Source organism: Callospermophilus lateralis, unplaced genomic scaffold (assembly GCF_048772815.1).
Source record: "Callospermophilus lateralis isolate mCalLat2 unplaced genomic scaffold, mCalLat2.hap1 Scaffold_116, whole genome shotgun sequence".
NCBI classification, from domain to species: Eukaryota; Metazoa; Chordata; class Mammalia; order Rodentia; family Sciuridae; genus Callospermophilus; species Callospermophilus lateralis.
In genome coordinates, this window is record NW_027511893.1 from 4,181,259 (window position 1) to 4,208,523 (window position 27,265).

The 27,265-nt window shown below is 45.1% G+C and overlaps 2 pseudogenes; both read right to left on the reverse strand.

Moving 5' to 3' along the window:
* Nucleotides 1–688: 688 nt before the first annotated feature.
* LOC143386502 (guanine nucleotide-binding protein G(I)/G(S)/G(O) subunit gamma-5 pseudogene) lies at nt 689–895 on the reverse strand (annotated as a pseudogene).
* A 24,147-nt stretch (nt 896–25,042) lies between these two features.
* On the reverse strand, nt 25,043–25,249 carry LOC143386505 (guanine nucleotide-binding protein G(I)/G(S)/G(O) subunit gamma-5 pseudogene; annotated as a pseudogene).
* Between the last annotated feature and the right edge of the window lie 2,016 nt (nt 25,250–27,265).

Consider the following 27,265-nt stretch of genomic DNA (forward strand, 5'->3'; position numbering starts at 1 on the left):
CATGAGAAATCCAGTATTTTATGTGTCTGGAACTTTAAGTATATTTTCACTCAAAATTCCTGTAGGACAGGAGTTTCCAGAGTAATGAACTGGCTCTGGTCATATTCAACAAGATGAGACAACCAGCAAATATGGGAAAGACCTAAGATTGAAATTCAGATTTATAGTACACCAGGATTCAATATATGGGTTATGTGGCTTCTCTGCAAGAGGAAGAAGAAAGTAATTTTTTTTTTTTTTTAATACCAAGTATTTTGAGCCAGGTGTAGTGGCACGTGCCTGTAATCCTAGCAGCCGGGGAGACTGAGACAGGAGAACGAGAGTTCAAAGCCAGCTTCAGCAAAAGCAAGGCACTAAACAACTCAGTGAGATCCTGTCTCTAAATAAAAACACAAAATAGGGCTGGGGATGTGGCTCAGTGGTTGAATGCCCTTGGGTTCAATCCCCGGTACTAAAAAATAAATAAATATTTTATTGTATGTTGCTGCCAGTGTATATAAAATAATTACCATTGTGAAATAGAAATTCATGAAAATTCAGAGAGGTAGATGTTAAGGATTGACAAAAGTAGAAGATTGTATTTTGGTACATGTGTTACAGGGAAATTTTTTGTACAGGCTTCAAATTAAGCTCTCTTGAATATTCACTGGTTCTTGAGCAGTGGGTTTGGAAAACCTCAGAAAGATGACTACAAAAAGGAATAGACTTTCTGGGGTCTGAAGGAACTTGTACATGAAGATACTCCAGTCAGTAGGGGATCATGGTGAGCATTCTGCAGACAAAATTTTTTCAAGTCAGCAACTGCCTGGGAAACCTTCATGTGGTTGAGTCCAGCCTCCAGCCAGAGCTGCTGAACCACCTTCTTCATAGTGTCAACGCTGGAGGAACAAGACATGGTGCATTCGAGGGCCAGGTGACTCTTCTGTCAGAGAGTCCACAGGTCACCGTCAGCTGGGCCAGATGACTGGGCAGCGTGCAGCAGAGAAGATTCTTTTTTTGAGGGGGTCTGTGGATTGAACTCAGGGCACTTGACCGCAGAGTCACATTCCCAGCCCTTTTTTGTATTTTCTTTAGACACAGGGTCTCACGAGTTGCTTAGCACCTCACCATTGCTGAGGCTGGCTTTGAACTCATGATCCTCCTGTCTCAGACTCCCGAGCCACTGGGATTACTGGCTGTGCACCACTGCGATTGGCTAGAAAAGAGATTCTTATAGAAAAAGAGATAAATAATTGCCAGGAATTAAGGGCTGATTCTTTTTTTTAATTGTTCTATTCTACATGACAGTAGAATGCATTTTGACACAACATGCATAAATAGAGTATTACTTCTCATTCACCTGGTTAAGGGCTGATTCTTTATCTGAAAACCCAGAAAGAGAAGCATGTCTCTTGGGAGCATGCAAGCAGTCATTCCAGTGTAGCTGAAGTCTGGGAAAGCCCAAGACTAACTTCATGGAGACCCCATACTTCTGACACAGAAGGCAAAAGATAACCCAGTATCTTTGATAATGGCCTAAGAGTAAATGGGAAGTCTCAACTGGTTCTAAGGATGAGTCACTGTCTATGGGGACACATTCCCCACTGAGCTAACAGAAGGAAACTCAGTTCCTTGTATCTAAATAGCATGTTTTAGGTTCCATTTTGTTGTGAATTCAATGAACAAATATTTGTTCAGCTCCTATGTTAGCCTGGGAACTCCATGAAATACTTATTTTCTGTACCCCATTGTCCAGGTTCTTGTAGCTGTCTGGCCAGCTACATGAGGACTGTGATGGTCACTTTTTTCTTCTTCTGAAACTACACCCTTATATTTCCTCCTTTACCAGTAACCGCCGCCCCCCCCACCCAGCCCATCTCTCTTTTAGTATCAATGTGAATGACATTTGTCTTTCTTCACAGTTCAATATCTAATTCCCCTCTTCTATTACCACCATATTCTTTTTTGAAATGTTTCTTATTGTGTGAAGGCTTTATTGGAACAATTCTTAGTATGTGTCTTCCATTGCAGCCTCCCATCTTGGGAGTTGAAGACCCTTCTTTTATCTCCTTTGGGTTAATTATTTCAAACAGGTAATTTAGACCATTGAAGTCCCAGGAATTTGAATCCTGGATCAGAAGGGATGCTGGAGGTGGGGCTAATGGCAATTCTAGGGACAGATTATTCATGAACCTGTGGATTTGTGCCAGCTCCCTGGAACTGCCTTGATTCTGCAATCTAATCCAGATAACTGCCTTAATTCTATGAACTCCTGATACCCTTCCAGGAATTTCTCTATTTGCTTTGTATAACTAGAGTTGGTCCCTGTTCTATGCAAATCACAGCTGGAACTGATGCAGTAAAGCTTCCATTCATTCAACTGAATATGCAATAAATTTTATTGAACACCTATCCTGCCCCAGTCAGTCTCAGTGTCTGCCAAAGTGATTATCCAAACTGATTTGTGGTAATATGTCCAAGGAAAAGATTGGAATTCAGTTTGTTGATCAGCTTTATATCACTGACAAAATACTTAAGATATACAACTAGAAAAGAGAAAATATTTATATTTGGGTTATAGTTTCAGAGGTTTCATTCTATGATTAGCTGATTCTGTTGCTTTTAGGCCTATAGTGAGGCAGAACATCACTGAGGGAGCATGTGGTAGACCAAAGCTATTGACCTCGTGGTGCCTAGGAAACAAAGGAGAATTTGCTTTTATAACAAAGCCTCTCACTCAAAACCCAGTAAACTCTGAACCATAAATGAATGAATGCATTGTTGAAGTCAGAGTTCTTGTGATTTAATCTGTTCTCAAAGACCCCCATCTTTGAACACTGCTGCATTGGGGACCAACTCTTCAACACTTGAGCTTTAGGGGTCATCTAAGAATACCCAGAATTAGCAGAATTAAACCCTAAGCTGATATTTCTTTTTTTAAAAAAATGTTTATTTCTTAGTTTTAGGTGGACACAATATCTTCATTTTACACTTATGTGGTGCTGAAGATGGAACCCAGTGCCTTCTGCATGCTAGGCGAGCACTTTACCACTGAGCCACAACCCCAGCCCTCTAAGCTGATATTTCTTGAGAAACATCCCCACATTTCTATGTCAAGCTAGTTACTAGAAATCTTCAACAGCTGCAAATCATCAAAGAGAGACATTTCTCCCCTGCCAGATAACTTAAATTACCCTTTGATAGAGGCTATAACTAGGCAATTTATACCAAATAGAGTAGGAGGAAACCCAGGTTATTGGCCAAGGTATTTCAAGCCAAGTGAGTCTTATAGCATCTCTCAACTATTATCAGTAATGTGAGTAATGACAGATTAGCTATAAAGATACTTTGCAAATACAGAGGAGCCTGGCAATTGAAGTTCTAGAAATGGATAGTTTTCTTTGATATTCAGAAGTTGTCAGACTACCTGGTTTTTGTTTGAAACTTACTAAGAATTCATTACATATAGGATATTCCTAATTCCTCAAAATTCCCCAGCAACCGCCTCCAAATCCCACCCAGTTTCTTTCTTTCATTTTTTTAAAGAGAGAGAGAGAGAGAGAGAGAGAGAGAATTTTTTGATATTTATTTTATAGTGTTTTTTTTGAGCAGACACAACATCTTTAATTTGTATGTGGTGCTGAGGATCGAACCCAGGGCACCGAGCATGCCAGGTGAGCACGCAACCACTTGAGCCATATATCCAGCCCCTCTTTCTTTCTTTCCTTTTTTTTAGTTGTTGATGGAGACAATATTTTTGTTTATGAATTTATTTTTTAATGTGGTGCTGAGGATCAAATCCAGTGCCTCACACGGGTGAGGCAAGCGCTCTACCACTGAGCTTCAGCCCCAGGCCCCCACCCAGTTTCTTAAACAAAAATTCTTGCTATGGTCTGAATGTTTGTATTCCTACTTCCACCCCCCAAATTCATATGTTGAATTTCTAAGGCTCCAAGGGGATGGCATCAGGAAGTGGGACCTATGGGAGATGATGAAGTCATGAGGGCAGAGCCCTATATTCCTGTATACAGTGCATGCCTATTGCCAGAGATTACTATCTTTAAAAATGTGATAGTGTTCTTCAAAATAAGCCAAGGACGCTTATCTGCCCCTTTCAGTAAGTGAGGACACAGCAGGAAGTTATTTATGAATCAGGAAAGCTGGTACCATGACCTTACATTTTCCAGTCCCCAGAACTGTGAGGAATAAATTTGTTATTTTTTATTTTAGCATCCCAGGAATACTAAGGTAGTTCATAAACAAATAAGTAGACTCTTTGCTCTGAGAATGATGAAACAGAACCCATGTGGGGAACAAACTCTTATCTAGTTATGTTTGTTTATACTAAACAAAATAGTAGGGGAGATATAGGTATTCACTGTTTTAAGTGTAACCAGAAATGGTGGTGGTTGTTTTTATTTTTTTCCCTTGGTTGTTTGGACACCATGGATTGAGCCCAAGGGCACTTAATCATTGAGTATATCATACATCCCCAGCCTTTTTTTTTATTTTTCATTTTGAGACAGGGCCTGGCTAAATTGCTGAGGTGGCTTTGAACTTGTTATCTTCCTGTCTCAGCCTACTGAACTGCTGGGATTACTGGTATGCACCATCATACCCAATCCCAGGATTGTTTGAAATGTGTGTTAAGTCACATAGACAAAGAAAGTACTGTCATGAAGGAAGAAGGGACTTATACTATTGATCCCTACAAACAGAAGGCACTGCAGGCTGTGAATGGGGAGCACACAGGGAAATACCAGGTCAGTCAGAAAACAAGGTCAGAGCCTTTATTGTGGTTTTTAAGGGAAGGACTGGGTAAAGGAGCATAAGTTTGAATTGTTTGGTTTGGCTAACTCCAATAGGCTGCAGCATTTAGGAATGTCTCTTGCAATCTGGTACCTGGCCCTGGGGCAATTAGGTAAAGGGAACATTAAGAGCTTGCTAAAAGAAGAGGTTACAAGTATAGCCCCCACCCCCAGTGGTTGGTATGCATATAAGAGGTGTGCCTTAGGCAGTTTTTTACTGTCTTTAGGAAATGGATAACCCCAAAAAGCAGTCCCTTATTTAAAAACTACAACAATAACAACAAAAAGCAGAATATAAAGGTATGATTAATACATTCACAGACAGTCCTACTTGTTTTGGCACTTTTCATCTTTTTTACTAACTCTTTAAGTGTCCATCTCCCTTTCTAGGTCTGTGAACAATGAGCACGGGGTCACATCTTACTCTTGTCACTGGTGGGTATTCAGCATATGCCTCTAAATTAATGAGCCAGTGTGTGTGTTTAGGCAAAATTGAGGGTAGGCATAGTCAGCCAAAAGAAAACAAGCAATCAAATAATAAAAACGGTGAGTCAGCTAGGCAAGAGAGTCAGCTTCTGTCCTGCTGCCCTCTTTGGCTCTTCAGATACCACTGGGGCAAAAAGAAAGCCTCCCCCCACCCCTTTTGCAGCCTTCCCCCCATATCTGTATTCTCTCCAAAACTGCAAGAAAGGGAGTAGGTACGAATGAATAGGGAGACAGCCAGAGCTATCTTCTCAGTATTCCCTCCCCAAACCCCAAACCTGCACTCCTTTCTCGGCCCTTTCCCCATTTGCTTGGTCCTATGAAATTCTAGCTTGGTCTCTGTGTTTTCTTTAGACAAAAGAGACAAGCTTGAGGACAGGCAAGCAGTGGGAGTCACTGTGTTAAAATCTTGACAGGCTCTTGGCTCATGTCCTTGTAAAATGAGGGAAATACATAAACTCAGGGAAAACTGAGCTTACAATTGTGCAGCTCCACCCTGTCTCCACCTCAGTCCTGTCCCTGACTATGGCCCTTCTACATATGTTGGACCTCCAACTCAAGGAGGGGCTTCTCACTCTTGAGACAGATGGCATTCTCCCTTAAATGTGTATCTACTTTCTAAATAAACCTTTGTCTCTGCCTTTGCCAGACTCATGCTGAAATTCTTTGCTGAACTTCTTGGAAGAGATCTCTTCTCCATGACAGTCAGTTACTGAATTAGGCATGGTCCTGGCCACCCGCCTCCCATAGATGGCATGCCAATCACTGAACCTGTCACAGGAGAAGATATTTCTCTGAAGAATGGTCTGAGAAGTTTCCAGGGAAAGGGAGAACTTGACTCAGGGCCAGCAGGGTTCTTGCAGACATGACAGAAAAGAATTTTACCATGCACCAGTCAAAGGCAGAGACAGAGGTTTATTTGTGAAGTCGATACATATTCAAGGAAGAATGGGGGCTTACCTTAAGAGAGAGACCCCTTTGGGGAAAAGCAGGCTATCTCCAGAGAGACAGACAGCAACCTGTTGGTATGGGGTGTTAGTATTTGCAGAGGGAGGATAGCTAGGGGCTGGTCTAGAGGTGGAGGCAGGGTAGAGCTACACAATTTTACACCCTCCTTTGCACATTGCCCTCAAAGTTGCAAGTGTTGGAGGGAGCCTTTCAGATTTAGCGGTTTATGGCGCTGCTTTTGACACTTAGTATGTCTCTCTGTCTTCCCAAATTACTATCTCAAAATGACCAGTTTTGCAAACGAGAAAAGGTTTATTTAGGAGGCAGCCAAGCCAGAAGACAGATCAAGTCTCAGATCTCTCCCCCATAAGGTTTAGGGATATTTATGATAACGAAGCAGGGAGGTCAAAGGTACGGGGAGAGGTGATTGGAAGTAAGGAAAAGTGAAGTAATCAGTGGTCTGTACACGTGGAATCAAATTTCATTGTCTTCATAGGACACATATTCAGAAAGTGTTGTTGGTGGGGACAAAAGGACAGTGCAAGTAATAAATAATGGGTCAGATCAGAAAGATGGAGGCTGGTTTGAAAGGAAAAGTAATAAAATGTTAATACCTCTAGAGCACTTCCCCTTTTCCACCTGTTGCCAAGGTTACCAGCCTCCAGGGATTATTCCTCCCTGCAGGGAGTTGTAGGGGCTGTTAATGAATGCCTCCTAGGCTGCTCCCTTCTTGCCAGGACCCCTGATCCACTTCCTTCTGGCCCTTGGATCACTCCATCTTTTAGGTCAAGTAAGCAGGTTGTGAGGAAGTGAAGGCATGAGAACAAAGGAATTCTAAACTGTGTAAAAGGGGCAGGACACCCCCACTTCTTCAGACAACCAGCTCCTCTGCCCCAGGGGTCCTAGCCTTGCCTCACCCTCAGCCACTTGCAGGCCTTCTTGGGTGGGGCCCTCAGGGCAGAGCAGGACAGGGCTGAGCCAGAGGCAGCAGGAGCACTATGGGCACAGTGCAGGGTTGGAGAGGGGTTCAAACTGGCCGCCTTTTCAGTAGACAGCCCTGTGCTGAACTTCACTGCCAGCTCTAAGTTTGCCTAGAGAGTGGGGCCCTGTGGTCACTGTCCAAGCCATTCCCCTGCTGGAATGGCCCTGGAAGCAGGAATGAGAGTGGTCCCTTGGGAACCAGAGAAAGCCATCAGGCTGATGCCACCAGGTTATCTTGGGCAAACTCTTCCCTCTGCAGGACCTAAGAGCCCCATCTGCAAAACTGGGGGTGGCAGACAGCTGGATGAGGTCTCCCGGAGTCCCTACCCTCCCTAAAGACTTAAGAGTCTGTGACCCTGAGTGTGATATCTATGATTACCTTGAGGACTCCAAGTTTTAGCAAAGGGAAGACAGATTCTCCTGTGGCACATTAGTTGGCGGCAGAGCTGGGTGACTAGGTTGAGTCTCATCCTATATGCCCTGACTTCCCAAGAGGCCCATGAGGAAAGGTCTGGAGATGCTAGGCTCTCCATCCCAGGTTCTGAGAAACTGATGTGACTCCATTTTTGAGAAATCAGCTTCTACCTCAAGGCCTGTCCAGAGGGAGGGGGCATGACTCTTGTCCTTGGAAAAACCCACAGAAGGTTCTTAGGCACATACCCACCCTGCTGAGTTGTTTAACAAAAGGGATCTGTGGTGCTAGGTGACCCTGACTCAGTTAAGCTAGGTGAGGACCCATAGCAACCCCCTAGCAACCACCAATCAGCAGGAGACAGGAAAAATGTCTGAAATGTCAGGTGACCTCCCAGTAGTTTCCGTGATGTATAACATGATTAGGCAACCCTGCAGTTTGGCATAGAGACTCTTGCAACCCTTCCGGGCCTAAACCAATCAGTTCAAATATATCCACCATTTGAATTCACCCACTACCCTTACCCAACTTGTTCCGGCCAGTGAATGTGCTCATCAATGTTAAGAATTGTTGTTTGATTTTCCCGCGGTATAAAATGATTTTCTGTGTGATGTTGTGATGCATAGTGTATGCCCCCAAAACCTATAAATTCTTACTAACTAAGGGTTGGGACTCACTACTCAGGACCACTGTATTGGAAACGGTTGAGAGTCCATGCGCGAGCCTGCAATAAAGACTCTTGTGTAATTGTATCAGATTCGGCTCCTGGAGGTCTATTGGGGTCCCACGAATCTGGCATTACGGTTCGAGGAGCTTGTGGGCACCTGGTAGCCCTGCAGGCGTGGGGGCCATTTCTTGGCTCTGGCCCAGGGATGGCAGAGTTTCCTGGGTAGGTGGACAGTGGGCCCCATAACTGGTCCCCTATAGCACCCCTTGCCTTATCCATGGGCCAAGGATTGGGTGGGGCATGTCTGAGAATCAAGGGCACATTCAGCAGAAATGAGAAGGGGGCAAAAAGGGAAGGCGGTGCAGCCCAGTTGGGTCCTCTCAACTTGGCAAGGAGTCACAAGACTGGCCCAAGGCTTAGGGTAGAGGGTATGGTGGAGGACGTCAAAGGAAGGAATGTTCTATGTCCCACTTAATGCTCAAGAAGCAATGAGCCTGATCCAAGGGTCTTTCTTAAGGAAATCCTAGGAATCCTAGGCTGGGGGCAGGGGGCGGACACACCTAAAATCTTCATCCCAGAGCAGGAAGTCTTTGCCTTTGGAAAGGCCATGTCCTCTTTTGAGAATCTGAGAGAAATTACATCCTTTTCTAGTGGGGAAACTGAGGACCAGATTGTCAAGGAGATGTGTCACATCTAGCTTAGGACTTAAAAGGCCCTTGCCTGAGACTGAGTGAGGCCCTATATACCTGAAGGCAGGGAGCCAATGAGTGCAAACCTGACCCAGGCAGGATGGCAGGGAAAATGGCAGGATGGCAGGGGGACAGCCAGCGGGGCTGGAGGAGGCAGCATGAACTCCTCAGAGACTGGGGCCTGGCCTTCTGGGCCCCGCTTGGAGCTGGACTCCCTCCAGCACTCCCCCACCCAGGCAGTTCCATGATGCACATCCAGGCCTTGGCCCAGGCTCCTGGACCACCTCTCTCCTCCCTCACTCACATCCAGTTTATTGGGAGGGCTGTCCTTTGGGAATGAGCTTGGGAGCCTCTGGCTTCCCCACTCGGCCTTTCCCCCTGTTGGTCAGCAGGGTTGAGCCATCCCTACTGCACACACAGATTCACAGGCACTAAAACCTGGGCACAGGGACTCCTCCCCTCTTTCTCTGCCATGTGCCCATGAACTTGGGCTTCCCAGACAGAGGAAGTGAGCAGGAATAAGATTTGAGAAAAGTCTTAAGCCCAAAAAGGACTTGAGCCCAGGGAGATAGATATTGGGACAGGGAAAGGGGATGAGAAGTGTTGGAGTTCAAGCCAGGGCAGGCGGGTGGGGCTGGGCCTGGGCTTCCCAGGAGAGGTTGAGGAGGAAAGGAAGAGGGAAGAGCAGTCTTGTCGTGGGACTTTGTGGTCTGGAGACTTGGAGACACATCCTGCATCATAGGTCACCACCTCCTAAAGTTGGTCAGAAAGGATAAGGGGCTGGGCGAACACACCCCCGAGGATGAACTCATACCCAACATGTGCATACTCTCTCTCTCTCTCTCTCTCTCTCTCTCTCTCTCTCTCTCTCTCACACACACACACACACACACACACACACACACACACACACACCCTAGGGACATGCATCTGACCCCTTGGGTGACATCCTTTTGCCTCCACCTTTATCACACAAGATGGTTTCACCCAGATACAAGTATGGAAAGAAGCAGTATAGTTTGTCTGTCCTGATGCTTCATGTGGCAAGATGATATGGGGTCCTTGATACAAATTCAGAGAGCCCCACAACCACTAATAGTACTCTGGAAATTCTGACATGGTTGGGTCGCCCAACTAGTGGAGAAAATAACCATAAATCATTCCAGCTGCATCCATTGCTTGCCTGCTCTGCACTAGATGAAACACCTCACCTCCTCCTCCAACAACCTACTACGAAGGTGATATTATTCCCAGTCTCAAGATCACACTCTGGAGACTAACAGACACACGGTTTGATGTGCCCCCTGCCCAACACTCTGGGGCCTGCAGACTCAAAATTCCTGAGTCTACCCCAGGGACAGGACCAGAACCAGCAGCTGATGCACCCCAGGGGGAAGGGACCAGGGTGGGACACAGTTGCAGGAGAGATGCAGGATGAATGCCCCCACCCTCCCACATCTGGGGAGGAGGCGCCCAGGAGGGGGCTCCAGACTGACTCAGGCTGGCTCACCTCCCACTAGAGGGCTGGGCCAGACTTGGTTTTCAAATTCCTGGGCAGCTGGCACCCCCTGTAGTCAGACAGGGATGCTGCAGGACAGGGCTTGCTCCATCCCTAGTGCTAGCTGGGGGTTTTCTCTCCTCCCATCTCCAGCCCTTGCCAGGAAGCCAGCCAGGTCAGTCACTGTGATTATTACTGTTGCCACATTTTAAGGATGAGAGAAATGACAAGTGTCTTGCTCAAGGTCAATGAGCTAGACAATGTTGGTTCCCTAGCTTGGGTTCTCAGAGAGCAAGGATCTTTCCCTTCCAAGAGGGCTTTGTTCCAACCCCTCAGAGCCTCCCTACATCCCCAGGAAACACCGCTTCTCTAAACCTAGAACAAACAGACAGAGCAGCCATAGGAAGAAGTAAAAACTATTTACAAATGTACAACAGGAATGGAAGTCTTAGCACTCCCAATAGGGGAGTGATTGAGGGCTCAGCTACGAGAGGCCTCCACATGGAGGCTCAAAAGATGAAGTTCAGATGTCCTGGTATCCAGCAGTGTGAATGGGTGAGTGACAGGCTCGTGGATGGGAGGCCAAGTCTTCTCTGTGGGCTTTTTGCTGCGGCATCGGGCTGATGGAAATCTAAACACATAAGTCAATACATGGGTGTTCTTTCTAGCTTCTACCCTGCAGTTCACAGTCATGGCTCTGGGCCCCAGGAGACAGGACAAAGGAGAGGGCTGGTACCCCAAGTAATGCAAGGGCCCTTGGTGAACACCATGGGTTATCTACCCTACTGCACTCCTAATGCTCCACTTCATATATTTCACATGGGATTTCAAGTACAAATTTCCATAAAAAAAAATAAAGAGCCAGGCACAGTGGCACATGACTATAATTCTAGTGGCCTGGGAGGCTGAGGCAGGAGGATCACAAGTTCAAATCCAGCCTCAGCAAAAGTGAGGCACTAAGTAACTTAGTGAGATCCTGTCTCTAAATAAAATACAAAATAGGGCTGGGGATGTGGCTCAGGGGTCGAGTGCCCTGAGTTCAATTCCCTGTCCCCCTCCCCCCCAAAAAAGAATCTCCTTTAAAACATAAATTACTAGTCTCAGTCCTCATTAATAACTGAGGAAACTGAGGCCTAGAAAGGTAAGGGACTGGCCAAGGCCAACTAGCAAATTAGTGGTGCAGTCTTTTCTCTTTGTCTATTCAGCAACACCTGGGAGTACTCTGAAACCTGGAACCCGCACACTCAGGTTCATATTTCCGTTCCTTAAGCTCCATGTGCTTCAGCTTCAGGGCCAGCCCAACCTCAGGAGCCTCCCCCAACACATGTGTGACCCACAGACATCCTTCTCCCAATGCACACCCACTATTCCTCACCTCCTGTAAAGCTGCAGCCTCGCCACTCCCTGGGGGGCCCTGCCCATGTGTTGGAGATGTGGGCCCAGGGAGCTCTGTGGGATGGTGTTGACGGGAATATTGTGGCGAGAACCGTGTGTGCACTGGGTCCCCTTGCTCAGGGTCCCACTCCGTGCCTTCCGCCTGCTGCATCCAAGTAGCTGCAGACATGTACCTGGGGCGTGATAGACCAAATGCAGGGAGTCACTACCCACCTTGGCCTGGTCCCCCTGACCACCCTCACCCTCAGCTTGGAAAGCACAGAGCCCAGGGTTCCCAGCCAGGAGTCTCATCCAGGCTGCATTTCCCCTCTACTCCATTTCTTAGGGCAAGAACCTAGAAGGGCAATGAATAGGGACGTTCCCAGAGGCTCCCAGAGTGCCCTGGGGAAAACCCCAAAGGAAAGGACAATGGGTGACAGGGCCTGGGAGCTGGGGTCAGGGACCAAAGAAGAAAACCCAGCTTTATCTCACCCCACTCCCACCAGCCCCAGAGATCCACCACTTGAGCCTTCAGTTTACCAACTCACTTGGGTCCCACTGGCATACAAATGGTCAAATACCAGTTGTTGGCACAGCCCTGGTCGAAGGGGTTGTTGTTCCGGAGTGATTTGCCCTGGAGGGAGATGGGGATGGGAAGAGGAGCTCAGAATCAGCAGGACTGGGCAAGGCCATCTCACAGTGACTCCTCCTAAGTCAGTCAGCTTAGCCAGGGCTCAGCCCAGGCCTAGAGCAAGATTCTAAGGGCAGGGGAGCCCAAGAGTGACCCAGGGCCTTTTGCCTTCCTATGCTCCTAGGAAGAGTGACCTCCCTTGACCCACTTGTGAGCAGCTCTCCGCAGACAGTGCTGACACTGCACTCCTTTCTCCTGCCTTCTCAGGGCTCCTCATCATCCTGTGCCTCCCTGTGCAAGATCCTTGTTCTGTCTCCATTGGCCACACCTGTCCTCTTACCTCATCCTTCCACACACCCCCCTTTTTTAAAAAAATATTTTTTAGTTGTTGATAGACCTTATTATTTTTTTTTAATTTGTATGGGGTGCTGAGGATCAAACTCAGTGCCTCACACATGCTAGGCAAGTTCTCTGCCACTGAGCTACAAACCCAGCCCCTTTCAGATACCTTTTAAACTCTTCCTTGTGCTGCTCAATTGCTCCAAAGACAATGTCACCACCCCACTCCCACTTCATTTCCCCACCTCTCATTTTTTTTTCCTAAAATTATGCCTTAACTGAATTTCACTATCTGGGAGGACAGGGGCAGTGGGGAGGCCCCATCATAGTTTCCTAGTCAAAAATCACATGGCCCAGGAAAATCTGGGCTGAAGGCCTTCAGTACACAAAGCAGTAAAGGTCAAGCTCAAAGTAAAGGCAGACCACAGAGCTGATGAATAAGGGCCAAGCACAGAGTCTCAGGTGGGAGGAGGACCAGATATGGCAGTGGTGGGCTGGGGACTAAAAGGATGGGAGGTGATGAGCAGGTAGGCTCCTCTGTCTGTTCACTGTCTCGGGGTCTGCAGCATCCCCTCCCCCACTGATGCTGCCCACCAGTCTTACTGAAAGAGCCTTTAGTCAAGAGATTGCCATACTAAAGGAATCCCAGGGCAGAGATGCCCACCCCTATCATTCCTATTCAACACTAAAAAGAAAAAGCAATAAAGATACACAGATTGGAAAGAAGGTAATGAAACTGTTCTTCACAGATGACAATTATCTATGTAGAATGTACAACAGCCACAAAATGCTGAGGGAGAACTCAGTGGTTGAGCACCCCGGATTCAACCCCTAGTCCTAGAAAAACAACACTAAGGACTCCTGCTCTTGGGAAGATGCTATGAAGAAAATGGAATGACAAGTCACAGATTGCAAGAAGAGATGTGCAAAACCTAGAACTGAATCTGATGTAGAAAACTCTTAAAACTCAATAAGAAAACAACCGTTTTTTCAAATGGGCAAAAGATTGGAGGAAACGCTTTTGGGGGGAGTGGGTACCACGGATTGAATATAGGGACACTCAACCACTGAGCCACATCCCCAGTCCATTTTTTTTTTGTATTTTATTAGAGACAGGGTCTCACAGAGTTGCTTAGTTCCTCGCTTTGCTGAGGCTGGCTTTGAACTCGGAATCCTCCTGTCTCAGCCTCCCAAGCTGCCGGGATTACAGGTGTGCGCCACTGTGCCCTGCCAGGAGTAAACATTTTACCAAAGACCCACTGAAGGCCAAACAGACATGAAAATAGGCTCAACACCATTACTCATTAGGAAAACACAACCTGGAACCTTAATGAAATACTACGACTCATTTAATAAGACAGGTTTGATTAAAAGACAAAACAAAATAACAAAGGACAGTGTGAGGGGCTGGGGTTGTGGCTCAGTGGTACAATGCTTGCCTAGTGTGTGTGAGGCACTGAATTCGATTCTTAGCACTGCATATAAATAAATAAAAGGTCAACTGATACCTAAAATATATTTGAAAAAAAAAAGTGTGAAATGTTGGTGAAGATGTGAAGCAACTGGAATTCCCAACATTGCTGGTAGAATTTAGAAACCTTACAGTTGTTTTGGAAGACAAATTTGGCAATTACCTACAAAGTTCCACACGTGTTTACCTTATGACTCAGCAATGCCACCCTTAAGAATTTATTAAACAAAAATGAAAACTTATGTTCACATGCCTGTGCATCAATGTTTGGGGCAGCTTTATGTATAACTACCCCAAACTAGCTAGGCATAGTGGCCCACACCTATAATCCCAGAGGCTTGGGAGCCTGAAGCAAGAGGATGGCAAGTTCAAAGTCAGCCTCAGCAACTTAGTGATGCGCTAAGCAACTTAGTGAGACCCTGTCTCAAAATTAAAAAAAAAAAATTTTTAAACATAATTTGAGGGGTGCTAGGAATGTGCCTCAGTGATTAAACACCCCCCGGTTCAATTTCTAGTATGAAACAAACAAAACAAAACAAACAAAAATACTGGCAAAAACTAGATATAATGTAAAAAATCCTTCGTTTGATGAATGTATAAACAATCTATAGGGCATCCATACGCTTCTACACAGCAATAAAAGAAATAAAATACTGATATGAGCGACAACATGGATGAATCTCAAATACATTGTCCTAAATAAATAAAGCCAGAGAAAAGAAGGCAATGACTCCATTTACATGTGATCCTGGAAAAAAAGAAAAACCAGAAGGACATAGGGAGAGAGACTGACAACAACAGGTGAATGAAAGGATATTCTGGAGTAAAGAAAGTGCCTAAACTTGATCATGCTGGAGAATGCAGGACAGTATCCAGTTGTCAAAATCCCGTATCCTAGACTAAAAGGGTGAATTTTGCAGTTTTAATTTATTCCTCAATAAATGAGTTTTTGTTGTTTTTTTTTTTTTTAAATCCCACCATGGCTCCCAGGTTTCCACTTCATCAAAACTAAATTTCACGCTCAACTTTTAGGGGCTTTTTAATCTTGACTCTTCCTTATAAATTATCTGGCACCTTGGGTTTGATTTAGAATCGTTCCTTCCTCATTTCCTTAACATCCTACATTCGGGTTTCTCTGCCTTTTTGCAAAGGTGTGCCTCTCACAGACAACACCCTCCTGTCTTCCACCTTTGCAAAATCACACCTAGGACAGGAAGAGTGGCACGTCCTCCTCTACAATGCTGGCCTCGCCAAACTCAGTTTCTTGCAGGCTGCTACACCACTCAGGACCAACCCCCGTCTCAAGCGTTTCCCTAGGTGTCTGCTGGTGTTATTCTGATCACAGGGTTCTTATCAACACAAGCGCAGGATGCACCCATCCCTCAAATAACAGGCTCTCCATGCAATGCACCCAGGAGGAAGAATGACCACTGAGCTCCAGGGGGAGGAAAGATCTGAGCTGCATCTTAAGGGGTGGGTCTGGAAGGACTCATGAGGCACCATCAGGACCAAGGGCAGTGAAGATCAGCCGAAAGTGCCGGATTCCCAAAGATGCAAGATGCCTCCGCACCGTCTGGTATTGCAGTACTCACTTACCTTGCTCACCGACACAGCCTGTATCATCAGGAGCAGAATGACAGGCAGCAGGAGTACCAAGACGGGTACAGCTACTGCGATGCTGTGCATACACAAGCTAAGAAGAACAGACAAACTGTTCTCTCCTGGCCCCGCCCAACGACCAACAGCCCTCATTAGCCCCGCCCTGGCTGGCCCCGCCCACCCACTTTTTCCTCCCTGGACTGGACAATTAATCCAGCACACCCAAGAGAAACCTCACCCCACCATGCTGGCCTCCCACTTGACCCTTTTCAACCTTCATTACCCCACTTCTTGGCCTCCCTAGATTCTTAACTCCATAGTCCATCCTACCACGCCCATCTCCCTGACCCCACTCGCCTTCAATCTGTCCTTCATAGGTCCTCCCAAGTAGCTTCTCCCTTTAGCCCTGCCCACAACATCAGCCCTCCCTCGGTTAACCCCACCTCTTGGCTGTCCTGCCCCTTGGCTGTCCGTCCCTCCCCACAACCCATTCTCTTCCCAGTGTGGGCCCTTGGGACTGGGTGGATACGCCATGGCTGAGTCCAGCGACAAGGGCATGTGTCTTGTACGAATGAGAAAAAGCACACTGGTAGCCAGAAGAACAACCAGATAAAGGCACAGGGACACCAGCAGCAGCACGAATACGCGGAAATTTCTTTGACCTACACAATTGTTTACCCACAGGCAGTGGTGGTCAAAGTCCTAGGGGAGAGAAGGCAGACCTTGAGGGTCTATTTGGCTTAGCCCAATACCCCCAAATCTTGAGGCCCCCCCTCAACCCAGCCCCTAGACCTCCTGCTCTTGGCCCTGCACGTGAGCTCCCATCTCCAGGGTGAAACCAGCACGTCCATGGATAGAGCACAGTTAGGACGCCATGGCTCATCAGGTCATTTGTCATGAGTGAGGTCTCTAGAGACAAGACCTGCCTGGTGTCACTTTGAGCAGGATACAGAAAAGCTGTGAAGCTGTATTTTTTCAGATACTGGGTAAGGATGAGAAGAATTTCTAGCCCAGCCAGCCTTCTGTACTTGGAAACCCGTGCAAGGTGTGCACATGAGAGAAGAGCACTCGGAACCCAGGAAACCCTCAATTGGACACCCAGAGGTGGACAGGCAACAATACCCAGAACAGGGCAGCAGCCGGCCTAAAGTTATGGGTATCTAGTATCAGCAAGCTAGTGGGACAGTCACTGCCTTTCCTCCCCTTGACTCCACCAGGCTCAGCACAGATGGTGCCCTTTGCATGTCAGCACCTGTGCAAGCAAGGCCAGCGTCTCAGGACAAGTGCAGAACTGGAGGCAATAACATATATAAGTGACCAAGAGTGGCTGAGAGCCACTTGTAGCAGTGTGGGAAGATGATCTCATACCCACCCCTGGACCACATATGATGTGAGGTTCCTGGTCCTGGCCAGGTGCCCTGGGATGGGTTGGTGAGTGGACAGGAAGGAGGAGTACTTACCTCCACACAGATATTACAGAAGGGACAGTGGTGGGTCCGGGGTGGACGATGGAAAGAACACTTCGAGCACCACTGCAGGCGAAAGGCCGTGTTGTTCACTCGTGCTATGTATTGAATGTTGGGGTCCTCTTCTAAGGAGCCTGGCAGGGGAAGAGATTTGGGCAGTGGCAGGAGGCCCTTCCACCACTCTACTGCTTGGGGCCGCCCCATAGCATCATTGGGCAACAAGAAGGGTGGGGAGGAGGAGGGCAGGGGAATCCCGGTCCCTGTTGAGCAAGCTGACCACTCAGATGGGCGGCAGTCACAGAGAAAGGGCTGTCCAGCCACAGGAGCTCTATACAGAGCTCTCCCCTTTTGGAATAGTGATCAGTGCTTGAAGTCGTGTGTAAAATGGGAAGGAGGAGGAGTGAACTGCGTGGTTTGGAAGGGCCTGCTGGCCTCTCTTGCCAGCCTGCCCAGTCCTTCCTTCGAAAGCAGCTGGAACACCTCCAGGATTCTGTTTTTTCGCACTTCAGTGGCTTGGGAAATGAAGTGCCAGGGCCCAAGTAATGATGGCATGGAGGGAAGGGCTCCTGAGGCCACGGGGGCAGGGGGTGGGGTTGAGGGGGGTTAGCATGTTTGAAATCACCCCTATAGGCATCAGCCCTTGGGATACCACCTCCTTCTCCAGGGGTCTGAGGCCTTACCTTTGTGCAAAATGCCTGGGTCTGACCCGTTGAGGAAAATGAGGCTGCAGAAGGACAGTATAAAGAATAGGCCCGAAACCACGGCAAATTCCCACTGCCCATTCTGAGCCAACCACCGGCACCTGAAACCAGAGCCAGACTCAGTCCTAGTCTGGGGAAACCCAGAGCTCCCCACAAGGCCTAGTTCACCTGAGGTAGGACTCACTCGCCTTAAGGACTGATCTAAATATCCAGGTTAGAGACAGACCATGGAGACTCCACAAAATGTCACCAGCATTACCAGTCTCTCATAGTTCCCTAAATGCGTCAGGCACTCCAGACCTCTGTGCTTTCACATTGGGTTCCCTCTAACTCTATATCCTCCTTCCCCTGCTGACCCTCTCTCTCCATTTCCCTCCCTGCCTCTGTACTGTCCTTGTCTATTTTCTCTTCTGTGTCTAAGACACTGACACCTTCAATGGGAGACTCACGGAAAGGCGAAGAAGATGCCACTTATTGTAATAAGAAGCATTGCATTAAAAGCTGGAAACAGGCTTGGTTTCAGCCATGAGGATTCGATCGGAGGTTCATTTGGGGGCGTGATACTCTGTGAAGAGGCCATGGCTAGACCACCAAGCCTCACAGACTGAAGCCACCAACGAACTCTTCTGGGTTGGCACCCAGACTGCCATGACAACAGAAGTGACATCACAGTGGTTCTGGAATGGGGGCTCTGGCTGCTTCCAGTGACTTGTGAGATCAACCTTCCCCAACCCCCACATACGCACATGTTGTAGACTGGGACATCCTGCTCTTATGATGGTAGCTTTGTTGGAGCTTGTGATGATATGATGTGGTTTGTCCCAAAGGTTCAAAGGCTGGAGGGTTGGTCCTCAGTGATGAGGTGGTAGAACCTGAAAGAGGTGGGCCTAGTGGGAGGTAACTCAGTCACTCTGCAAGATGCCCTCTCAAGGGAGTAATGGACTTCTCATGGGCCCCCATTTGCTCCTGTAAGAGGGAGTTGTTATCAAAAGAGCCAGATTGGTCCCTCCCTGTTTTCTGACACACAATCTGGTGAACACCCTCACCAGAGATCACTTGCAGGAGCTGCCAAATCTTGGATACTGAGTTAAATAAAACTTACCTCCTTATAAATTATCTGTTCTCGGGTATTTTGTTAGAGCAACAGAAAGCAGGCTAATACAGAGGCCATAAATTATGTGAAGATGGCATGAGGAGAAGTTTGGTGATGGTCATCCCGCTTTCAGGCCCAGTGCTAATTGGAGTCAACAGTGCTCATTGCTCATCCTAGCTCCACTTCTTCCTTTTTGTTGTAACAGAGCTCCAGTTTGGTGAAGGAGGTAGAAATCTACCAATTGAATATCTTCCCAGTTTACTCACTTCCATGGTGGGATTTATGATGTAATTCTCTCTCAAAAATAAAATGAGCTGGGGATGTGACTCAATGGTTAAACAATCCTAGGTTCAATCCCTGATGATGATGATAATAACAATACTAATAATAATTTGTACATATTTATGGCATATAACATAATTTGAAAAATGTTACATTGAAGAACGTCTGAGTCAAGCTTTTTAACATATACATTACTTCATATTCTTATTTGTGGTGAGGACCCTTAAAATCTACTCTTTGAGTCATTTTTAGTGTAGATAACATTATCAACTGTACTCATTCTGTTGTATGTTATTATTAACTGTAGTCATTATATTGCACAATAGATCCCTTAAACTCATCCCTCTCATCTAAGTGTAATTTGTTCTCCTGGGACCAGCATCTTCCCCCTCCACAGCCCAGCCACTCCTGGGCCCCTGGCAGTCACCATTCTGCTCTCTGTTTCTATGAGTTCAACTTTTATAGATTCCACATGTAGGTGAGATCATGTGATTGTTGCCCTGTGCGTGGCTATTTCCCCCAATAAAACGTCCTTTGGCCTCATTCATTTGTCATAAATGACAGAATTTCCTTATAGTTTTTTTAAAGACTAAAGAGTATCCAATTATATTTCTAAACCACATTTTCTGTATCCATTCATGCACCGATTGGCTGGACCATAGGGTAGTTTTTTGTTTTTTGTTTTTGTTTTTTTTGGTGCTGGGGATTGAACCCAGGGCCTTGTCCATGCAAGGCAAGCGCTCTCCCAACTGAGCTCTATTTTTAAGTTTTAAAGATACTTCCCATACTAATTTCCATAATGACTGTACTAATTTACATTCCCCCAAACATAGTACAAGAATTCTAGTTTCTCCACATCCTGACCAGTACTTAAAATCTTTTGTCTTTCTTTTTCTTTTATTTATGATGGGGGTTGAACCCAGGGGGACTTTAACCCTGATAGCCATCTGGAGACCTTTTTACTTTTTATTTTGAGATCAGGTCTCACTGAGTTGCTGAGGTTTACCTTGAATTTATAATCCTCCTGCCTCAGCCTCCTGAGTTCCTGAGATTAAGGCATGTGCCACTGGTTCTTTTGTCTTTTTGATAATAACCATTCTAATAGGTGCGAGAGGGTATCCCATTATGATTTTAATTGCATTTCTCTAGTGATTAGTAATGTTGAATATTTTTTTTTCAGATTTCTCTTGGTCAGTTGTGTTTCTACTGAGAATGAAGTGATGTTTGGGTCACAGTCTACCACCAAGTTTTATGTCAATTTCTGTTGTAGCACAAGAAGAAGGGATGACATGCATTGGGTCATGGAAAAAGGTTAGGAGTGGTACTAGAATCATAACTACCAGGTATATTGAGCTTTGGAGCAGACCATGCTAGCCTTAGGGTTTCTCTTTTTGTTTTGTATTTTTCATTAGATATATATGACAGCACCATGCATTTTAATTCATTGTACACAACTGCAGCACAAATTTACATTTCTATGGTTGTACCTGATGTAGCGTTCACACCATATGTGCATTCATACATGTACCTAGGGTAATGATGTCCATCTCATTCCACCATCTTTCCTACCCCCATGCCCCCTCCTCACCTCTGCCTCCCCTTTGCCCCATCAAAGTTCCTCCATTTTTCTTATCAGAGAGAACATTCAGCCTTTGGATTTTTGGGATTGGCTTACTTGATTTAGCATGATATTCTCTAACTCCATTCATTACATGTCGTAATTTTATTCTCTTTTAATGCTGAGTAATATTCCATTAGGTATATATACCACAGTTTCTCTATCCATTCATCTATTGACGGGCATCCAGGCTGTTTCCACAGTTTAGCAATTGTGAATTGAGCTGCTATAAACATTGATGTGACTGTGTCCCTGTAATATGCTGATTTTAAGTCATTTAGGTATAGACCTAAGAGAGGGATAGCTGGGTCAAATGGTGGTTCTATTCCAAGTTTTCTAAGGAATCTCCATACTGCTTTCCAGATTGGGTTGCACCAATTTGCAGTCCCACCAGCAGTGTATGAGTGTACCTTTTCCCCTTCTACATCAGCATATATCGTGGTCTGTCCTCAGCACACAGGGCACTTTGTGGCACAACCACTGTTCTATGTGGTTTACATGAATTAACCCACAATTCCTTGTTTTACAGATAGGGAAATTGAGTGACCAGGTGCTAAGTGCTACCCAAGGTCTCCCTGCTGGACAGTTGTAGAGCTGTGATTTGGACTTATGAGGTCTGGCTCCAGAGTCCTTGCCACCAACCACCAAGCAAGTGACTCCAGGAGGAGTTGCAGTCAGGGGGCTGAGTAGAAAGGGAATGAAGTTGGAGCATGGGATCAGTGCCTGAGATGGGTGCTGGCAATAATGGAAAGGAGCCCTGATTGGTGAATCCCAGAGGGCAGACCACATTTAGGTCCCTTGAGAATAGTGATCCTGGACATGGAGGTAACCATTGTGAAAAGAGCAACCATTCTCCAGAACAGAAACCTACTCTCCAAGTACAAGGATTTCACCAGAGCCTTGTCCCTCAAGGGGGAAGGCGTTTCTCCTACTCCAGGCTCTTATCTCCTGCAAGGTGCTAGTGGTGGTGGAAAAGTAGGAAACACCAGTGAAAGTCACACCCCAGCAATACAGGCTCACTCAACACCATGATCTAATCATAGACCACAGAATCCTTCCTTCCTCTCTACTGTGCCACTATACCAAAAAGCCTCCGCACAACTTTAGAGAATTAGAGATGAAAGAGTTGAAGACACAAATTCTTTCTGGGCAAGAAATGAAAATAAGCACATTATAGGAATCTGAAAGTTTCTGGCCTCTTTGGCAACAGAAAACACTAAACATGACTGAACTTCTAGACAGATGAGCACAAAATCTCACCAAATAAATGGCCTATTTACCTCAGTTCCTATTATTCAGTACACTGTCTAGCTTTCAATCAAAAATAAGGGGTCCTTGAAGAGGCTAATATCAAGCCAAAAAGGATGCAATGATGATTTCTTTTTACTTTTTATTAAGTTGCTAAGGCTAGCCTTCAACTTGTGATAGTCTTGTCTCAGCCTCCTGAATTTAGGCATGTGCCACTATCCTGGCCAAGAACTTTTTAAAATAAAATCAACCCCACAGCATTGTCATCTGATAATATCAAAAAGGTAACAAAAACTATATGAAAAAAATGTTTCCCCCAAATATATGTATGTATATATATATATATATATATATATATATATATATATATATATATATATATATATATATGTTTAGTTGTAGTTGGACACAACGTCTTTATTTATTTTTATGTGGTACTGAGGATCAAACCCAGTGCCTCACATGTGTGATTCGGGTGCTCTACCACTGAGCTACAGTCCCAGCCTTTCAGTTATCATTTCTAGTTGGAGGCACTTTGTGACAGAATAATATTATCTCTTTTTCTGGGTGGGGGGGGTACTGGGGATTGAACTCATGACACTTGACCACTGAGCCCATATCCCCAGACCTATTTGGTATTTTATTTTAGAGACAGGGTCTCACTGAGTTGCTTAGCACCTTGATTTTACTGAGGCTGGCTTTGAATCTGAGATCCTCCTGTCTTAGCCTCCCAAGCTGCAGGGATTACAGGCAGGCGCCACTGTACCCAGCCCAATATTATCTTCTTTTAGTATGATCCAACCCAGTTGTTTTCTTGACTGTTTTAAAATAAATCTGTTCTCATCATCTGATACAATGCTCATGTACTCATCAAAACCAATGATACAGCTCTTATCATTATATTCATTTGCTCATAGAACCACCCCTGAAATTGGCACCTATTTTGCAAGCATCTGAAGAAGAGGGTGATGGGCTGCACCATTGCCTTCTGTGCTTTTGGCCCGACCATACCCGTGGTGGAATCTCTGACAGACCACTCTCACTGCATGCTACTACCTCAGAAAGCCACTTGTGAGTAAATATATTTCTGCAGAATCTCTTAACGACGGCTACATAAAAATCTATAACAAATTATTATAATTTATATTATAATTTATTTAATTCTCTGTAGTAATTTCAAGCTTTACACGTTACCTTTACACTGTGGTGACCTTCCTTCTATCTAAGAAACATCTTTGTGTACCGAACCACTTGTTTCTTTAAAATATTTGGGAGATCCCTGTGCTGTGGATCAAACCCAGAGCCTCACATGAGCTAGGCAATTGCTCCATCACTGAATGACACCGTTGGACCAGAATGGAGAGATTTTACTGGGAAATTTTATTCAAGCTCTGATAGTACCTAATGAAATGTTGCTTTTTGACAAAATAATGGGTTTCTAGAAAATGATTATTTGTACCCACCAGATACAATTATGATGCCAGCCATCTGATTGACAGATTTTCTCTGGGGTTGTTGATAAGAAAATACATTGCTTTTTTTCCCCCAAGTAAAAAATTGCAATCTATTTATTTATTTTTATTAGTAAAATTTTACATAATACTGGGATTCATTATACCATTTCCTTGCATACACATAATTTGATCAGTCTCATGTTCCAGCTAACATATTCTTTTTTTTTTTTTTTTTTTTTTGGTACTGGGAATTGAACCCAGGGGTGCTTAGCCACTGAGCAACATCCCCAGCATGTTTTTGTATTTTATTTAGAGATAGAGTCTCACTGAGTTTCTTAAGGCCTCACTAAGTTGCTAAGGCTGGCTTTGAACCCACAGTTCTCCTGCCTCATCCTCCAAAGCCACTGGGATTACAGGTGCCACCACACCTGTATAACATATTCTTTTGGAGTGAGGGGAGGTGGTATCTTGAAATTTTCTTTTGTTTTAAATGCTGGGAATTGAACCCAGGGCCTCATGCAAGCAACCAATTTATCACTGAGGTACATCCCCAGCCCTTGAGCATTATTTTTAATAGGTCTATCTTTTGGACACGACCTAATGGCTGGGTATCATGAGAAATCCAGTATTTTATGTGTCTGGAACTTTAAGTATATTTTCACTCAAAATTCCTGTAGGACAGGAGTTTCGCAGAGTAATGAACTGGCTCTGGTCATATTCAACAAGATGAGACAACCAGCAAATATGGGAAAGACCTAAGATTGAAATTCAGATTTATAGTACACCAGGATTCAATATCTGGGTTATGTGGCTTCTCTGCAAGAGGAAGAAGAAAGTTTTTTTTTTTTTCTTTTAATACCAAGTATTTTGAGCCCTGTGTAGTGGCACGTGCCTGTAATCCTAGCAGCCGGGGAGACTGAGACAGGAGAACGAGAGTTCAAAGCCAGCCTCAGCAAAAGCAAGGCACTAAACAACTCAGTGAGATCCTGTCTCTAAATAAAAACACAAAATAGGGCTGGGGATGTGGCTCAGTGGTTGAATGCCCTTGGGTTCAATCCCCGGTACTAAAAAATAAATAAATATTTTATTGTATGTTGCTGCCAGTGTATATAAAATAATTACCATTGTGAAATAGAAATTCATGAAAATTCAGAGAGGTAGATGTTAAGGATTGACAAAAGTAGAAGATTGTATTTTGGTACATGTGTTACAGGGAAATTTTTTGTACAGGCTTCAAATTAAGCTCTCTTGAATATTCACTGGTTCTTGAGCAGTGGGTTTGGGAAACCTCAGAAAGATGACTACAAAAAGGAATAGACTTTCTGGGGTCTGAAGGAACTTGTACATGAAGATACTCCAGTCAGTAGGGGATCATGGTGAGCATTCTGCAGACAAAATTTTTTCAAGTCAGCAACTGCCTGGGAAACCTTCATGTGGTTGAGTCCGGCCTCCAGCCAGAGCTGCTGAACCACCTTCTTCATAGTGTCAACGCTGGAGGAACAAGACATGGTGCATTCGAGGGCCATGTGACTCTTCTGTCAGAGAGTCCACAGGTCACCGTCAGCTGGGCCAGATGACTGGGCAGCGTGCAGCAGAGAAGATTCATTTTTGAGGGGGTCTGTGGATTGAACTCAGGGCACTTGACCACAGAGTCACATTCCCAGCCCTTTTTTGTATTTTCTTTAGACACAGGGTCTCACGAGTTGCTTAGCACCTCGCCATTGCTGAGGCTGGCTTTGAACTCACGATCCTCCTGTCTCAGACTCCCGAGCCACTGGGATTACTGGCTGTGCACCACTGCGATTGGCTAGAAAAGAGATTCTTATAGAAAAAGAGATAAATAATTGCCAGGAATTAAGGGCTGATTCTTTTTTTTTTTAATTGTTCTATTCTACATGACAGTAGAATGCATTTTGACACAACATGTATAAATAGAGTATTACTTCTCATTCACCTGGTTAAGGGCTGATTCTTTATCTGAAAACCCAGAAAGAAAAGCATGTCTCTTGGGAGCATGCAAGCAGTCATTCCAGTGTAGCTGAAGTCTGGGAAAGCCCAAGACTAACTTCATGGAGACCCCATACTTCTGACACAGAAGGCAAAAGATAACCCAGTATCTTTGATAAGGGCCTAAGAGTAAATGGGAAGTCTCAACTGGTTCTAAGGATGAGTCACTGTCTATGGGGACACATTCCCCACTGAGCTAACAGAAGGAAACTCAGTTCCTTGTATCTAAATAGCATGTTTTAGGTTTCCATTTTCTTGTGAATTCAATGAACAAATATTTGTTCAGCTCCTATGTTAGCATGGGAACTCCATGAAATACTTATTTTCTGTACCCCATTGTCCAGGTTCTTGTAGCTGTCTGACCAGCTACATGAGGACTGTGATGGTCACTTTTTTCTTCTTCTGAAACTACACCCTTATATTTCCTCCTTTACCAGTAACCGCCCCCCCCCACCCAGCCCATCTCCCTTTTAGTATCAATGTGAATGACATTTGTCTTTCTTCACAGTGCAATATCTAATTCCCCTCTTCTATTACCACCATATTCTTTTTTGAAATGTTTCTTATTGTGTGAAGGCTTTATTGGAACAATTCTTAGTATGTGTCTTCCATTGCAGCCTCCCATCTTGGGAGTTGAAGACCCTTCTTTTATCTCCTTTGGGTTAATTATTTCAAACAGGTAATTTAGACCATTGAAGTCCCAGGAATTTGAATCCTGGATCAGAAGGGATGCTGGAGGTGGGGCTAATGGCAATTCTAGGGACAGATTATTCATGAACCTGTGGATTTGTGCCAGCTCCCTGGAACTGCCTTGATTCTGCAATCTGCCACAATCCAGAAAACTGCCTTAATTCTATGAACTCCTGATACCCTTCCAGGAATTTCTCTATTTGCTTTGTATAACTAGAGTTGGTCCCTGTTCTATGCAAATCACAGCTGGAACTGATGCAGTAAAGCTTCCATTCATTCAACTGAATATGCAATAAATTTTATTGAACACCTATCCTGCCACAGTCAGTCTCAGTGTCTGCCAAAGTGATTATCCAAACTGATTTGTGGTAATATGTCCAAGGAAAAGATTGGAATTCAGTTTGTTGATCAGCTTTGTGTCACTGACAAAATACTTAAGATATACAACTAGAAAAGAGAAAATATTTATATTTGGGTTATAGTTTCAGAGGTTTCATTCTATGATTAGCTGATTCTGTTGCTTTTAGGCCTATAGTGAGGCAGAACATCACTGAGGGAGCATGTGGTAGACCAAAGCTATTGACCTCGTGGTGCCTAGGAAGCAAAGGAGAATTTGCTTTTACAACAAAGCCTCTCACTCAAAACCCAGTAAACTCTGAACCATAAATGAATGAATGCATTGTTGAAGTCAGAGTCCTTGTGATTTAATCTGTTCTCAAAGACCCCCATCTTTGAACACTGCTGCATTGGGGACCAACTCTTCAACACTTGAGCTTTAGGGGTCATCTAAGAATACCCAGAATTAGCAGAATTAAACCCTAAGCTGA